The sequence below is a fragment of the Rattus rattus genome, chromosome 5, assembly GCF_011064425.1.
Source record: "Rattus rattus isolate New Zealand chromosome 5, Rrattus_CSIRO_v1, whole genome shotgun sequence".
In the NCBI taxonomy this organism is placed as follows: Eukaryota; Metazoa; Chordata; class Mammalia; order Rodentia; family Muridae; genus Rattus; species Rattus rattus.
Genome location: NC_046158.1, coordinates 111,849,328 through 111,866,758, shown reverse-complemented (window position 1 = coordinate 111,866,758; position 17,431 = coordinate 111,849,328). Strand labels below are relative to the sequence as shown.

At 46.7% G+C, this 17,431-nt stretch overlaps 1 protein-coding gene across 3 annotated transcripts in view; it reads left to right on the top strand.

Annotated features, from left to right (window-relative positions):
• The first annotated feature begins 523 nt into the window (after window positions 1-523).
• Slc23a2 (solute carrier family 23 member 2) overlaps window positions 524-17,431 on the top strand; it is a 92,658-nt gene continuing 75,750 nt past the window's right edge. For 2 of the 3 annotated variants that reach the window (XM_032904256.1, XM_032904258.1), the window contains exon 1: window positions 524-617. The gene's annotated coding sequence lies outside the window, so the exon portion shown is untranslated. Of the gene's footprint in view, window positions 618-9,310; window positions 11,809-17,431 lie in introns of those variants that run through there. The other variant, XM_032904257.1, reaches the window with a different exon arrangement.

Genomic DNA, 17,431 nt, shown 5'->3' with positions numbered 1-17,431 from the left:
TAAGAGCTATGGGTTAATTGACACACAGCCTTTTGACTCAACAGCCTAAGCGCCCATCCAGCAGGCATCCCCTGGGGGGCATTTGAGAAATACAGAATCACAGGCTGCCCCCAAACCCGCTTTATCAAAACACACGCCCCAGAGAAATCAAGCCTGGTATCTTCTCCCGCGTCAGCATAAGCAAGGAGGATCTCTTTCCCAGCGAGTTCGGAAGCCTGACGGCCCAATTGGATAAGCCGTGAAATTGCTTTAAAGCGCGTAACCCACTGGGCCGGGTGCACTGCACCCCACTCGCTGTCACCCCGCGGCTATCTCAGGACTCGGGGTCCTGCAGGGTAAAAAGGAGTCTCTGGAGAGGAGAGCGGGCGAGCATCGAGCTCCCAGGCGGCCCCGAGCAGGTGTGGGGGAAGGGTCTGCCCCCGCGCCCCAGGCGCGCGGGCGGAGCCGGGGTCAGGCGGGGGGGGCCAGCGCGCGGGCGGGCGGCTGCGCGGCTCCTGCCCCCGGCCCGCCCTCCGCGGCGCCATTTTGCAGGCGGCTGCCGCGGGACCCGAGGCGGCGGCAGGCACCGCGGCGCGAGCGGTGGTCGGCGGGACGCGAGCCCAGCGAGCTGCAGGCAGGTGAGAGCCGGGCCGCCGCGCCCCACGCCCCACGCCGGAGCCCGCGGCAGCACCTGCCGGCAGCCCGGGTTGCTAACCGAGCCCACGAGGCCGGCCGCGCGGCCCCGCGCGCTGTCACCCACCACGGCGCGGCCTGCCCCCACGCCGGCTCGCGAGCGGCCGGGTGGCCCCGGCTGCCGCGTCAGGCCGCGTGTCCCGAGCGCTCGCTGCTGCCCGGCCGGGTGCCCCTGGGGCAGCCACCGTGGGCTCCGCGTGCTGCGTGGCTTGCAGCTCGCCCCTCCCCAGGTGGTGCGCCCTGCATCCCCGCGCCCGGGGATTCAGGGTCAGCCCGAGGGGCGGGGGTGGCGGTGCTGTTTCCAGTCTGGTTTCCTTCCCTCTTTGCGGAGGCGACACGGAGTAATTTTAGATGCCGCTGCTCCAACCTCGCGACCTTTCCCGCTGGCCTGCCCCGCAGGGGTCCCGGGTTGCCTTGTTGCCTCTGGTCTTGACCGAGAAATTGACATTGGAGTGTGATAACTTGAAGGTGAAGAATTGTCACCATCCTTTGGCCGGAGATGTCCCATTAGATGTGTAACCTATAGGAACTCGGCCTTCATTCAGGATGTGGGGCTTTAAGCAGGTCTGATGGGAAAAGTCCAGATTCTCTCAGCGCAAAGGGTAAGTGAGGGCAAGTGCAGAGGGAAGAAAGTTAGCTTTTTGAAGGCTTCCTGGGGATGGGGCATTTGCAGTAGCTGTTAGTCTGCTTTTTGCAGTGCTGGGAGACCGGATGACGGGAAAGATGCTATCCCTTCTGACGTTTGGGTCCTCTGAAGGAAGGAGATGTGAGGATCTGGGATCTGAGTCCTGAGACAGCCTGGTTTGAGCTGTCATTAACTGGCCATGTGACTTCCCTTAGGCAGTTTTCTCCTTTCTAAAGGCTAGCTCGGCTAGGTGGCTGAAATCTTTCTGTGTTCTGTATTTGAGTGTTACTGGGCTCAGGCCTCACCTGTTCTGTTTCTCTGCATCTGTCCTTTCATCTTGTGTGACTTTGCTGGCCTGCTCCTTTGAGGTGTTTGACCCAGGTGAAGTTTGTGAGAGGCTTCACCTCTTAGAAGTTCAGGATTCTCTACTGGGTTATAGTTGACCTTATCAGGGTCACTTTGGAATGTAGAACTACTCTTTATGCTTAACTCATCCAAAAGTTAATAGCTCTGGGCAGTTGAGTCTGTGCACCTTGTTAGCTCTCATGACACATCTGGTAGTTAAAAGGAGACACTGAACATTCCCAGGCAGACATCATGGAGGCGTGAGGTAGCTGCTTTCTAGACAATGCCCTTTGCTTAACTGCTAACTGATCCTTTCTTTTTATATCAGGGTATATCAAATTCCTCCCCCCGCCCCTGTTTTCTTCTTGTGGGAAATAATTTCTGTAAGAAAGTAGGTGTTCGCCTGGCAGTGGTGGCACACATCTTTGACCCCAGCACTCAGGAGTCACTGGCAGGATTTCTGAGTTCAAGGCCAGCTTGCTCTAAACAGTTTCAGGGCAGCCAGGGCAACACAGAGAAACCCTGTCTTGACCAATACCACTCCCACCCCCACAAAAAAAAAAAAAAAAAAAAAAAGGAAAGGGAGGAAAGAAAGTGGGTGTTTGTGGAACTTTTTGCAGTGCCATTCTTTTCTTTTTTGTCCTGGCTGACCTGAAACTTGCTCCAGGCCAGCCTCAAACTCAGGGAGAGCGTCTAAGTTCCAGTTTAAAGTTACAGCCCTTTCCCCTTGTTCTAGATAGTTGTCTGGTACTTAGTTTTCTGAGTAGGGCACATTATGCTGAGATTAAAACATCCACTAAAAAGCAGTTAGGCTGGGTGTGGTGGTGTAAATGTATGTGAAATCTTAGCAACTCAGCCCAGCTGGTGAAGATGACGGGTTCCAAGCCAGCCCGGGGTTAAAGGGCAAGACCTAGCCTTGTAAAACAACACAAGTAAATAGTATTTATTTATGTATTTTGAGACACGGCTGACCAGAATTCATAGATCCACCACATCCCTGTTTTGAGACTAAGGTGCATACCACCATGTCCAGCCAGAAAGTTTAAAAACAAAAACAAAAGCTAGTCCTGGAAGGACTTAACTAGAGGGCTGGAGAGATGGCTGGGCAGTTAAGAGCACTGGCTGCTTTTTTTCCCCTTTAGATTACAGGATCTGGGTTTTAATTCCCAGCACACATGATGTCTCATAATCACCTTTGAGTCCAGGGCATCCGGCGCCCTCTTCTGGCCTCTGTGGTGTGAACACTGCACACACATGAGACAACACACTCGGGATACCACCCACACACAGTTTAAACAGTGGGCACGCTAGAGTGGATGGGGAAAAGGTCACGAGGGTGCGGCCCTGCACAGAGAACTGTACACAACTGAGGAAAGCCAGGAATGGGAGAGGTGGGCCTCCCCAGGGAAGAGTATACCAATTGGTTGTTCGGTGCCAAATGGTCATCCCTGAAAACACACATACAAGTAACTGAATGGTTATATGTAGGAATATATATGCATGCACACAATAATTAGTGAGGAAAGAGGACATGAATTTGAAGGAGAGGGGAGAGGTAGATGGGAGGGTTTGGGAGTAGGAAAGGGAAGGGAGAAATGTAATGGTCTCAGAAAGAAAAAAATTAGAGCAGTGGGGATGGTTTCAGTAGTTTTTGGTTTTTGGTGTTTTACTTTATGTATATGAACGCACTGTCATTATCTTCAGACACACCAGAAGAGGGCATCAGATCTCATAACAGGTGGCTGTGAGCCACCGAGTGGTTGCTAGGACTTGAACTCAGGACCTCGGAAGAGCAGACGGTGCTCTTAACCTCATAGCCCTGGTCTACGTAGTTTGGAATGCCATGCTGCCTCCCTCATTTGTATAGCAGTCTAGAGGGCTTGACATGTTTGGAATAAGCTCTGTGTCTAGAGTAAGCCTGCCCCCAGCTCAGTCACCGCTTCTTCAGCTCATTAGGTGGCTGATGCTACTGAACAAACCATTCTTGCATTAAAACCAAGGCATCTGTACTCAAAAGGTCTAAGTTTTAGTTCCTTGCTTATGGGAAGTACTGAGTACAGTTGTCAACTCTACCATGGTTCTAAAGAGACCTGGGCTCCATCAGGGATTTGAGCCTACTGATAGTTTAAGGAGTTTTCTCATTTCAGTTAAGAAAATCAAGTTATCACCAGTAATTTGTCTTTATACGCACTTTGAACCTATAGGCGTAAGCTAAGAAAACCTTGTTTACTCTCGTACTTTTAAAAATTTTTTTGAAGACAGGGTTCCTCTGTAGTCTGGGCTGTCCTGGAACTCTGTAGACCAGGCTAGCCTTGAATTCAGAAATCTGCCTGGCTCTGCCCTCAGTGGTAGGATTAAAGGTGTGTGCCCCGCCGCCTTATCTGCTCTCATGCTTTTTAAGCCTTCCCCCAACCTGTTTACAGGTCTTACTTCCCCAGAGTCCTTTGGTCTCTGATTCATTCTTTTACCCTGCCGCTCCTCCAGGTCTCTGCTGAGAAAAGGTGTGTATCGGTGTATGTGTCAGGGTATATATGTGCATCTGACTGCATGCATGTGCGCACATGCTTATAGCTGCGTGTGCGTGTGTGTATGTGTGCGTGCACGTGCCTGTGCATATGTCAGGATGTGTGTGTGTGTGGTGTCTGGGGCTCATTTACTTCTGTGATTCTTGACCAGGTTAAGCCCAAAGCTGCTAGGTTTAAAGGAGCCCTTTATGCACTGTCTGGTATTCTTGTCATTCTCTTCTTGGCTTTGTTATTTCTATCTTGTCACACGTTCCAGGTGGTTGGCTATTTCATACTTAAGGGCTGCTTTTAGCTTGTACCTTTCGTGGGCCTTTTACTGTTTATCTTGACCCTGCATCTGGCTGTGTTGCCCAGGCTGGCCTCAAAAGACTCCAGGGACTCTCCCTCTAAGCTTTCCTTCACCCGACCCCCGGGCCTGGGTTTTCAGACATTCCTTTACGTGTAATATATGGCTGGACTGCCTACTCTTTTCAGGGTAATAGTCTGTGGTCAGATGTGCAGGGAGAAACCGTGGAGAGTTTGGTGGTACTTGGTTTTTTGAATGTAGCACTCTCTAGTGGAGGAGGCAGAAAATAGGATTTGGAAAGCATCTTAGGAGGTCTGGGGGAAGTCTGGCAGCGTGGGGAAGGGAGTTCACACTGCTGGCACAAAATGCATCAGTTTGGAAGGGTTTAAAACAGTCGTCCGAGGTCAAGGTTCCGGCTTAGTTCTGATGAGAGCTTCTGTCTGGCTCATAGGCAGCCACTCTCTCATTGAGTGCTACTCACATGACGGTTTCTTAATGTCTTCTCTCTCCCTCCCTCTCCAAAGCTAAGACTTGGACCTGGGATCTTGTGCATGCAGTACCACTAAGTTCCGTGCCAGTGCTGTTCTTAAAATCTTATTAGGTTGAGTCTCCTTATGGTAAGACCTCATTTAACCTTAATTACCAACTGAATTTAAGCACATTGTAGGGGTTAGGACTTCAGTATACGGATGTGGTTGGGAGAGTAAAACAGCTCACTCCATAGCGAAGAGCATGAATAGAGTTATCTTTAATTTTCATGCTGGGGATTGAACCCATGACTTTGGCATGTTAAGCAGGGGTTCTACAAAACTTCACCCATGGCCCTGATTCTTCTTATAACAAGGTCATTTAGTCTAGCCATTGCTTGAGAATTGGTGTGGAGAAGGTAGGGCTAAGGTTGTGGGTAGGTCAAACCATGATTTACTGTGGGGAGACAGTAAGAATTGAATAGATTCCAAGGTAGGGCTAGACAGGAGGAAGACAGGAGAAAGAGGAGGAGGAAGAGTGTGTCGTGGAGGAGACAGACGGACACAGAAGCTCCCACCTGCTCTTTTCAGGGTAATAGTCTGTGGTCAGATGTGCAGGGAGAAACCCTGGAGAGTTTGATGGTACTTGGTTTTTTGAATGTGGCACTCTCTAGTGGAGGAGGCAGAAAATAGGATTTGGAAAGCATCTTAGGAGGTCTCGGGGAAACCGGATGTGGTTTCACCTGGAACAAAAGTGGCCAAGGGGTAGGTTCAGGGTGTATGAAACATGTACCAACATGTCATACCCAAGTCAGGAAACGAGGCAGATGGGATTTCTTTCTGTCTGCAAATGTAAGTCTTCTTGGACTCTTCTCAGTCTAGGCAGCCTCTAGTCCTCCTGGGACATTTACTCCATGAAGGAAAGTAACTTTCTAGTGCCCTGTCAGGAAAGGTTCACTCATGGGTTCCTCTCAAAGCATCTGATGTCCAGACTTCTGTCTAGTTCACCAGAGTATCTCATTAACTACCTGGTGAAGGTTACACCTCCTCGGTGTGCGTGCGTGCGTGCGTGCGTGCGTGCGTGCGTGCGTGCGTGCGTGCGTGCGTGCATGCATGCATGCATGCATGCATGCATGTCTGTCTGTGTTTGTTTATTCACATGTATAAACCAGAAGACAACTGTTAGTGTTGTTCCACAGGTACTGCCGACATTTATTTATTTTTATTTATCATTATTTTTTGAGATTGTATTTTTATTTCGTGTGGATATTTTGTGTGTTTTGTCTGCATGTATATCTGTGCATGCATTATTCTTAGAGGCCAGAAGAGGGCATCAGGTATCTCTAGGACTGAGTTGCAGGTAATTGAGAGTGGCCGTATGGGTGCGAGTTTTATTAAATTTGGGACCCCTAGAAGAGCAACCAGTACTCTTAACCACTGAGCCATCTTCCCACCACACAGAAAGTGTGTTTTGGTGGCTGAAGGTGGGACAGGAGAGTAGTTGGGGGTAGTAGGCAGGTACTCTTTGCATCCAAGGTGCTGCTGACCACCCCAGCTCTTAAGGACGTCTCTGCCCTTGGCTAGGTGTTTGGAGCCATGAGTGCCGAGACTGAACCTTAGTCTTCTGGAAGAGCACCTGTGCTCTCAACTACGTTGTCATTTCTTCAGCCTCTGTTTATTTTTTTATTTTTTTTTTCCGGAGCTGGGGACCGAACCCAGGGCCTTGAGCTTGCTAGGCAAGCGCTCTACCACTGAGCTAAATCCCCAACCCCCTCTGTTTATTTTTTATTGAGACAATGTCTCACTGGCCTGGTAGGTAGGCTGGGTGGACTGGCCACCCTGTCCCAGCAATCTATCTGTTTGTACTTTACCAATTGCTCTCTCCCTGGACTAGCCATTTTTTTCTTAAATATGTGTGGGAAGCTTACAGAGTTGAGTCCTCCCACTTTTGCAGTTGAAAGTGAATGAAACAAAATGAGAGCTACTTCTGTAGGAACCTATTAAGCAGTAAAGGGGACCCTACGAGGGTGAGACAGCAGCCCGTGAAACGGGGCCACTGGGATGATGTTTGGGCTAATAGGTATAGGTGATATTTTGGGCACTTGAAGTCAGTATTGCTAGTGTGAAAACCAATGGGTTAAGTCTGTGTTTGGTCTATATCTCTAGGGTAGTAACTACTGGGTTTGAATTTTCAGATGGCCCTGAAACTCTGGGGACTCAGTGATAGAACTCCACTTCCAGATCTTATTCCTGGTGGAATGAGGAAGGCAGAGAAAGAAGCCAGAGCTAGTTGTGTGGTGGGTGCTCTGCCTGGCGCTGATTGTATCACTCCTGTAATTTGGTCACATCCCTGTGGGGTTTACTTATCCCATTCTGCAGGGGGAATGCTGAGGCTTGGAGGTTTCAGCTACGTGTTCATGGTCATAGTCCCATTGAGCAGCAGAGTCAGGATTGGACTCCAGGTTGATCCGAGGCCAAACTCAGAAATTACACTGCAGTCCTGCTGTGCCTTTTTGGTCTCAGATGCTTGTCAAGGACTTGAGCTTTGGAGATGGGGTTTGACTGGGAGGGTATGTACAGCACGGATGGAGGGATCATGGTGAGCAGAGGGGACTGTGGGAGGAAGCACACTCAGTACAGCTATCAGCAGCTAGAGATGGGGTAGAGAGAGTCAAAAGGGCCCTTGACACCTTCCTGGTGGAAGGCCACCAGAAGATGCCCGGAGTGGGTGGGCGGCTTGTTTAGATGTCCATTCTGAAAACTCCAGTGTGAGTGGACTAGGAGGAGGCTGTGGTAGGATCTTCTCTTGCTCTTAAAGTCTGGGTCTCAGGGTTGCCTGTTCTGTGCTCTGGCTTGGACTCCTTTTGTTAGTGGAGGAGTTACCTAGGGCACTGCACTTTTTTTTTTTTTAAACTGGCTTCTCTTTGCTCAATAACTAAATACATGGCTTATTGACTTAATTAAAATTGACTAGTTTTTGTTTTTATGCGACTGGGCTTCTCTGTATAACCCTGGCTGTGCTATAGACCAGGATGGCCTTGAACTCAGAAATTCACCTGCCTCTGCCTCTTGAGTTCTGGGATTAAGGTGTGTGCACCACTCTTAGCTTTCATGCATTCCTTTTTATAAAGAGCTATTTAGCTTTTAAGGTACGGCTTTATAGCATGCTCCACAAATGTGAGGAGTATGAGTGTGACCAGGTCTCTGATAGCATGATAGTTCCTTCAAGCTGTGTTCTATCTAAAAACCAATGTGAACTGTTTTCTATTCCATCCCTAGTCTATACACCTGATGTTGCCCTTGGTCCTCCCATCTGCACCCAGTGTCGCCCTTGGTCCTCCCATCCGCACCCAGTGTCGCCCTTGGTCCTCCCATCCGCACCCAGTGTCGCCCTTGGTCCTCCCATCCGCACCCAGTGTCGCCCTTGGTCCTCCCCGTCTGCACCCAGTGTCGCCCTTGGTCCTCCCTGTCTGCACCCAGTGTCACCCTTGGTGCTCCCCGTCTGTATCCAGCGTTGCATTTGTTTTTTTCCTTCACCTGCATTTGCACTATTGTCCTAAGGTTGAGAATTCTTTGACTTTGATTTAAAATCTTTTCCATAGTTTCTTTATACCCAGGATCTCATAAATATTAACTCATATTTTCTCTATTTTTTAAAGTTTGTAATTAATCAGATACTTGTATTGGAGTGCAGCGTGAGGTAAGGACTATCTCTCCTCTAGTTTATTTATATCACCATTCATTGCTTTTAAAAAGATTTATTTATTATGTAAGTATACCATAGCTGTCTTCAGACACACCAGAAGAGGGCATCAGATCTCATTACAGATGGTTATGAGCCACCATGTTGTTGCTGGGAATTGAACTCAGGACCTCTGGAAGAGAAGTTGGTGCTCTTAACCACTGAGCCATCTATCTCTCCAGCCCTCCATCACCATTCATGAACTCCTTATGAACTTACCCACTGTTGTATGTATTTGGACCTGTCATGAGGTATACTGTGTGATCGCTCTGTCTATTCCTTTACTTAACTGCCTCTGTGCAGTCAGTCATTAAACATTTATTTTTTATTGTATGTGTGCAGTCAGAGGGCCACTCTGAATTGATTAGTCCTTTCCACCATTGGGTCCTAGAGATCTAATTCAGGTTGTCAGGCTGAGTGGCAAGTGCCTTCCTTCACTAGTTAAGCCATCTTACCAGACCTCTTTTTTTGAAAAGGGGTCTTATGTTGTTGCCCAAGTTAGCCTATGTTGCTGAGGATGACCTTTAACATCTGAGTCTCCTGCATCTTCTGAGTGCTAAGATTTCAGGCACAGGCACCATACACAGGTTTTTAAATTTTTACTTTAAAATATTTTAAATTTAATTTTCTGTGTATGGGTAGTTTCCATATGCATGCAGTACCTGTAGAGGCCAGAAGAGGGTGTCAGATCCCTTGGAACTGGAGTTAGCAGTTGAGAGCTCCCATGTGAGTGCTAGGAATTGTCCTTTTTTGAAGACAAAGAAGCTAGTGCTCTTACACATAACCACTGCAATGTCTCCAGTCCCATATTTAAAAAGTATTTTTGCTGGGAAGAATGGCCCATGCTTGTAATTCCAGTACTTGGGAGGCTGAGCATTAGGCCAGTCTAGGACATATGGGTCAAAGCCAACTTGACTTACACAGACCTTAATTCAAAACAGACCAGAGCAGAGTGGGAGCCTTGGGCGCTCTGCTGTGGAGCTGACCCCACCTCTGTCAGGCCAGGGAGAGTGGAGGGTTGTAAATTCTTAGAAGCGCAGGGCGTGCAGATCAGTTCTCTATTACCATGTGGTCCGGGGGACCGAGCCCAGGCAGGACTTCACTGCCTGTGACTTAAGCCCTAAGCCCATGAGTGTCTTGGAAACATGTACTATGGTCCTGGTCACTGGGGTAGTTCCTGTAAGCTCCCCTTCCCGGCTGTGAGGACAACCTTCCATTTCTTGTTAGGAAGGATCAGATGTGTTCTATCTCCCTTTCAGGCCCTCCCCAGAGCTTTCTAGTTTTAGCCGTACCTTTATGCTGTGTGGCCACTTGCCCTTTTCTGTCTTTGAAAAGGCTCTCCTCCTCAGAGAAGTTTCATGAGTTTTGTTTTTCCCCATTTAAAAAAAAAGTCACTGTCACGTGGAGACAGACTGAGAACCCACACAGCGCCCGGCTCCCCTCTTTGTCCGCCCACCTTGTTGCTGAGCTGTCATGGCTGAAGCCCCTTAGTTCCTGGGGTGCCCACCCTGTGGCCTTACATTCCTCCTGTTTTCCAGTCACTGGTGGGTGTGTGTGCTCCCTTCCCCAAGACCTCCGTGGGGTCCGCTGTGGACGCTTGCAGGGCCTGAGTGGATTAGGAGTGAAAGCTCTCCTAAGTCCTTTGCTTTTGCCTGGGATGGGGGCTGACTGGGCAGGGAATCTGGTGCAGTGTTTCTCATGATAATCAAATACAAGTTCAGTTACTTATTCAGTGATGACTTAGTGTAGTCTTAACGCTTTAAAATTTCTTTTCATATTTGAAATCACATGCTTTTATCTCTTTCGGTGTCCATCAACTCCTAAAATACATTTTCCAGATTTCATTTTGACTGTTCCATTTTTCAGCATATCTCTATCACTGTGTAGTCTTACGTGAGCTCGGGTGAAAAGACTACGCTCTGCCAGTTGAATTGTGTTAAGATTTATTTCTGGGGTCCCTATTATATTCCAGTAATCTATATGTATGTCCTTCTGCCCACATTGGGTGTGTCCTTATACCACCCTGTCTAAATCACCATAACTTTCTGTTCATTTTTGAAGCTGGAAAAAAACAAGCATCTGCTTTTGTTCTTTTGCTATTCTTGGACCTGTGTGTTTTTCTGGGAATTTCAGGATCAGTCTGTCAGCTTTTGCTACAAGGCAGATGGGATTTTGATAGTGATTGCCTAGAATCAGTAGTTCAGATTATGTTAATTAACGATAAAAAAAGTTATGTGGCTGGGTGGTGGCGGTGGGTGCCTTCGATCCCAATACTTGGGAGGCAGAGGCAGAGACAGGTAGATCTCTGACTTGGCGGCCATCCTGGTCCACAGACTGAGTTCCAGGATAGCCAGAGCTATTACACAAGAAATCCTCTCTCGAAAAAAACAAAATAAATAGATAAAAATAAAAAAATTTGCTGACCCCAGGCCATTGATTTACCCCTCACCCTTATGGGGCATTTATTATTTATTTGAAAAAAAAAAAGACGCTTGAAATCAGTGGTTCTCAACTTAAAAGCAAACTGAAATCACCTGGGGTACCTTGAGAAACGGTAGATGCCTGTTCTCACCCCAAATGCAGTTTCAGCATTCAGTAGAGTATTGGAGTTTTAAACTTTTTTTCCAGGCAGTTTTTATTGTGGAGCCAGGGTTGAGACCCAGTGCTTTAAAGCTCAGACATGTGTCACTTTCAAAGCCCTGGCAGTTAATTGATAACAGGACTGGAGGGAAATACACACGTTACTGAGTGTAGAGCCTCTGTTTCTCTGCATGGATATGGTGTCTGCTTTGCCATTTCTTAATTTAGTGTGGTCCCTCCACCCCCCCATTGCAGACTTTGTTCTGATAAATTAAATGGTTTTGCAAACTGACTTCTCATGGCTGTGTACAGTTGTCTTTATTGGTCTGTGTAGAGAGCAGAGATAGAGCAGTCCCTGGAGGGTGTCATTTCTCAGAAATCTGACTTTCTCCGCCCGCCTCTTTGTAGTCAGAAATGGATTGAAAAAAAAAAACCACGCTGGGGATTTGTAGGTGATTTAGGGACGTTATAGGGAACGCTGAAGCTGTCGGTCAGAATCCCTAGAAGGCTCTCTGGAAGTGAGAAGCCATCCTTCTGCTCCGCAAAAATGAAATGGGAGGCTTGTGGTGAAGTAGCCATTGCTTTTTGAGTATTCAAGGTTGCATGCTTTACGTGAAAGTAAAATTTCTGTGTATGTGTATACATACGCACAGTTATGTACAGCTGTCAGCGTGGAGGCCAGGTGGGCTTTTAAAACTTCTTTAGACCAGTGTGGTGGCATGATGCGTAAAGATACCTGTCACCAGGCTGACAGCCTGGCTTCCATGCCCATGGCCCACAGGTTGGAAGGAGACCGACCTTACTGTGACAAGTTAGTTCCCTTACTTCCACATGCATGCCCAGGTGTGGTCTCTCCAATACAGACCTGAAGGGCAGTAAACACAAAACCCTGCTGCCTTAGGAACACAGTTGAATCGCTAACTATTTAAAGCTTCTTTTAACAACGTGACTGTCTGCAATGCTTCTCTTGCTTCTGAACTCCCCCACTTCCCGGGCTGTGGTGAGTAGGGACACTGGGGATTAGCCTTTTTTGTAAATCTAGGTGCACCTGGTTTTTCTGGTTATTTAAATCTTTTTATGGGGCACCATTTGCAATTTGATGAGTTTTTATTTGCATATGAATTCTTGTGTGTCCTATGTCTATGAATGTTCCCTTGTGAGTGCACGTGTGTGTGTGTGTGTGTGTGTGTGTGTGTGTGTGTGTGATGTCTTTCTCACTTGCTCTCCACTTTATTTACAGGGACAGGGTCTCTTGCCAGAACCTGGAGCATCAGGAAGTCTGGTACCAGCCTGCCATTGGGATCCTGTGGTGGGGTTGCACACGGGCCACGTGCCTGCCAGACTTTCCTGACTGATGCCAGGTCCTGCGCAAGAGCAGGAAGTGCTCCACAGAGTCATGCCTACCAGTTTCTGATGCACTTTTAATGACTTTGTTTTGAATTTACATTTCGTCAGGCGTATTTATTTCCAAGTTTTCTTAGTCTGTTTTTCCTGTTGCTTTATAATTGTTCTTTTTTTATCAAGGATATTATTTTTTTTTTTTTTGGTTCTTTTTTCAGAGCTGGGGACCTAACTCAGGGCCTTGCGCCTTCCTAGGCAAGCGCCTACCACTGAGCTAAATCCCAACCCCGATATTAATATTTTTAATAAAATACTTTCTACATCTTCGTAATCTTATGCATTTGAGAAATAAATTTTATTGAAGATCATTCTTCCTGGGTATTTTAGCTTTCCAATTTGAAATGTCTTTCTTTTCTTTTTTCTTCTTTCCTCCCTTTTCCTCATGTCTAGACAAGGTTTCTTTGTGTAGCCCTGGCTGTCTTAGAACTCTGTAGATCAGGCTATCCTGGAACTCAGAGATCTGCCTGCCTGTGTCTCCCGGTGCTGATTAAAGGCACGTGCCACCACTGCTTGGTAGAAATGTTGTTTTTAAGTAGTAAAGTTTAGCATGGTTTGGTAGCACTGGGAGGCAAAGAGGCAGGGCTCCATGGTGAGAACCTGTTTCAAACAAAGGAATAATTCCGCCCCTCAAAAACACATTCTTTTTTTTTTTCTTTTTTTTCAGAGCTGGGGACGGAACCCAGGGCCTTGTGCTTGTTAGGCAAGCGCTCTACCACTGAGCTAAACCCCCAACCCTCAAAAACACATTCTTGTTTGCTTTGTTTTTACTTTTTATTAAAGGATGAAGAAAACGCTGTCAGACTATGATTTTAAATATATCTTAGATTTCAAATTAATTGTCTACTAAGATGTACAGAAAAACTAGCTGCCACCTTAATTTAGAAATTTAGCAATTTATTTATGTGTATGAGTGCTTTGCCTGCATATATTTGTGTGTGCTCCACAGGCGTGTCTGGTGCCTGGGCAGGTCAGAAGAGGGCATGATGGTCCTAGGAAATGCAGTATGGTTGTGAGCTATCTTGGGGGTAGGTACTAGGAACCAAACCTGGGTCATGACTCCAGCACCCCCAGATTTTTCAGTGCTATTTTTGCAGTGAAAGTAAGGTAGAGTAGAGGCTGTCCTGTTACCCACAAAGAGCACGGGAGGGATGCTAGGTGTGATTTGCAGACTTTCTGTTCAGGTTCTAAGTTTGGGCACTTGGGTGTTATAAAACACCTCTGCCCTAAGACTTAGGGGCATGTAATGTCTGTCTGGGATTGGCGTTGGAGTGCTCTTTTTGATCCTTTTTGCTCCTGTAGAATGATGAAATAAAATTCAAAACTGTCTTCATGCTTAGATGAAAGCCCCAGGGAACTCTAATGCTGGTTTTTGGGCTTTATTTGAACTGAGTCCCTTTTGCATTTGTGTTCTGGAATCATGACTTGAATAGGAATTAGGGCTTACTGGTCCTTCTGTCTCTGAGGTCTTGTTTGTGGCTTTCAGGTATCCAGCAGGATTCTGTGTCCTGTAGAGGGCCCGGGAATGCACTTGGCACTTCTCACAACTGAGAAGGAGACAGACAGGTCTGTTTCTGTTTCCGGAGCAGCTGGTGAGCTGCTGCCAACCCCACTGTGTCCTCCCCTGCCCCGCAGAGGGGGTGGGGCTGCGGCATTTCTAAGTGTTCCGTGATTGGTTGCCCCCTTCCTTGCCGCAGTCTGGGCAGAACCCGTTTCCAGCTCTGGTTTTGGGCAGTGACCTGAGTCACTGTAATGTGCTTATCACCTAATTGTGATCAGGCCAAGTCATTTTGGGAAAGGCTTTAGGAAGTTTTGGTTTGTGCATGTACAATGGCCTTTTCAGTGTGATTGACTGGTCATATGAAGAGGAAGCAGGATCATTGTGGTTTTTTTGTTTTTTGTAAGGTGTGTTTGACATTAGTAATTGCCATTGGGCTTTTCAACTTTGCCATTTTTCCAAAATATAATTATATTTTTATTACGTCGATCTTCATAATTAGGATGGCGAAGCTCTAATATTTCTATCTCCATTTTTCTAGAGATGAGAACATATTGTCCTGTTTGTAATATGAAATTAAACATGCTGTCCTGCCTAGTTTTATGTCAACTTTATTACTAGAGTCATCTGTAAGGCATTTTCAGTAACAGTGATGGAGGAGACCCAACCCATGCTAGGTGGTGCTATTCCTGGACTGGTGGTCCTGAGTTCTATAGGAGAGTGGACGGAGGAAAGCCATGGAAGTCATGGAAGCAGGCCAGTAAGCATCATCCTTCCCAGGCCTCGGCCTCAGCTCCTGCCTCAGCTTCCAGCCCTGTTTGAGTTCACGCTCTGAGCATGAACGTGTAAGCCAAGTAAACCCTCTCAGTGTGCTTTTGGTCATGGGTTTCATCACAGCAATAGTAACCCTAACAGACACATGCCAAGTGAAGGAAAATATCTTCAGAATTTTTTCGAAGATATTTACAGTTAAGTCATTGGGTACAGTTATACTTAATAAGTTGATTTGCATATTTATTTATAAAATGTAGCCTAGATATACAGAAAGCACATGTACACACATCTTTTAAAAATATAATATGTGGGCTGGGAGATGGCTCAGTGGTTAAGAGCACCGACTGCTCTTCCAGAGGTCCTGAGTTCAATTCCCAGCAACCACATGGTGGCTCACAGCCATCTGTAATGGGATCTGATGCCCTCTTCTGGTGTGTCTGAAGATAGCTACAGTGTACTTATATATAATAAATAAATCTTTAAAAAAAATATATATAATATGCATTAAAAGTATTATATATGCACTGAGAATTTATGTCAGTGGGGGGAGGACCTGGAGGGATGATAGCTCAGTGGTTAAGGTGGGACGCTCTCAGGGAAGCCAGGCTTACATCTCAGCACCCACATGGCAGCTCTAAGAGCTATGACGCCATCTTCCCATCCACAGGCATCAGGCAGCATGTGTGCAGGCATGCAGGCCCTCACACACTAAACAATTAAACCAGGAAATAAAGATGAAGCTGGTAGATTTCAGTCTCGCGTGTGGTGGGGCTGCTGAGGCCCTGCCCCAGTTGAAGAGCTCTTGACAGTTGATGGCGGGATAGTCCTGGTTGGGGGTGTGAGGTTGGGAGGGAGAGTGTTGGTGAGTTCATGGAGGAGTTGGGAGGTAGATGGTGTGTGTGGTGTGTGTGTGGATAAGATCAAAATACATTATATGCAGGTTTCAAAGAGGAAATTAAAAAAAGATTCTTATCACCTGACATCCTTGACGTACTTGAGAGACTCCTAGTTTATAGTGTGTGTGTGTGTGTGTGTGTGTGTGAAGATTAATGTACTTTTACTTTGTGTGTAAGAATGAGTTTGATCCCCTGGAACTGTTATACGCTTGTAAGGTGCCATGGACTGAACCAGGGCTCCCTGCAAGAGCAGCCAGTGCTTTTAACCACTGAGCTACTCTTTCACCTCTCACCCATAACTAGGCTTTTAATTAATTAATTAAAAGTTTTGGAGGGCAGGGACTTATGTCGCTTAGGCGGACCTCAGACTTACGACTCTTCTGCCGTAGTGTCAGCTGCTGGAGCCTGTGTAGGGATGCATTTCTACACTCGGCTCCTAATGGACAGATAGATGATGTGACCTCGAGTGAGTGGGCTCTGCTGGTTAATTCCCTTTTACTAACAGATGGATTGACTGATCCCCAAGTCAGCAGATGGATACCATATTGGCTCTGTGGTATTCATGGTAAAAATAACTATTGTCAGAACTTAGACAATCCTTAAATGTTGGTCATTGTTCTACTATTAAAGTGAGTACAATTATACCCATTTAGTTATCTTTCTAAAATAATCTTGTCAGGTATGTATTTTTAGGAGGTTTATATTTAATCGCGAGCATGCGTGCGTGCGTGTGTGCGTTTGCCCCAGAGTGCAGTGCCAGAGGCACTGGATACCCCTGGCACTGGAGTCACAGGCAGTTAGTTCATCGGACGTATGTGCTGGAAATCAAACTCAGGTCCAGAAAAAGCAGTTCATGCTCTTGACCCCCAGCCATCTCTCTGGCCCATTGATACATGTTTTTTTAATTTAAACTATTTATATGCTGTGCATGGAGGCACATCCCTTTAATCCCAGCAGTTGGGAGGCAGAGGCAAGAGGATCTCTAAGTTGTAGGCCAGCCTGTACTACATTAGTGAGTTGTGATATTAAGGGTGTGAACTATCACAACTGGCTGTTGTTTTTTAAAGATAGCTATTTAAGATTTGTTTTTGGCCAGAAATATTGAGCTGAAAATGACGACTACTCTTCTGATTGATTCAGAGTGGAGGAACTTTCTAAGCTCGAAGGTTGTAGAAGGATTGAGAAAAGATACTAGATTTGACTTCAGAAACACTTTTGAATGACCTTGAGGTATTAGAAAGAGCATCACAGCAAAGGCTTACTGCTGCCTTTACACCATGAGGCACCCAGACAGGAGTGAGAAAGACTCTAGCACTTACGGAAAAGATGGGGGAAGCACCCACAGAACCTTACGAACTAGAGATGTTGGGCTGGAGAGATGACTCAGTGGTTAAGAGCACTGACTGCTCTTCCAGAGGTCCTGAGTTCAAATCCCAGCAACCACATAATGGCTCACAACCATCTGTAATAGGATCTGATGCCCTCTTCTGGTGTGTCTGAAGACAGCTACAGTGTACTTATATATAATGCATAAATAAATCTTAAAAAAAAAAAAAAAAGAACTAGGTATGTGGACCAAAGGAGTCAAGACAGTCCCAATGCTCTCAAAGCTTGCTTTTAGAC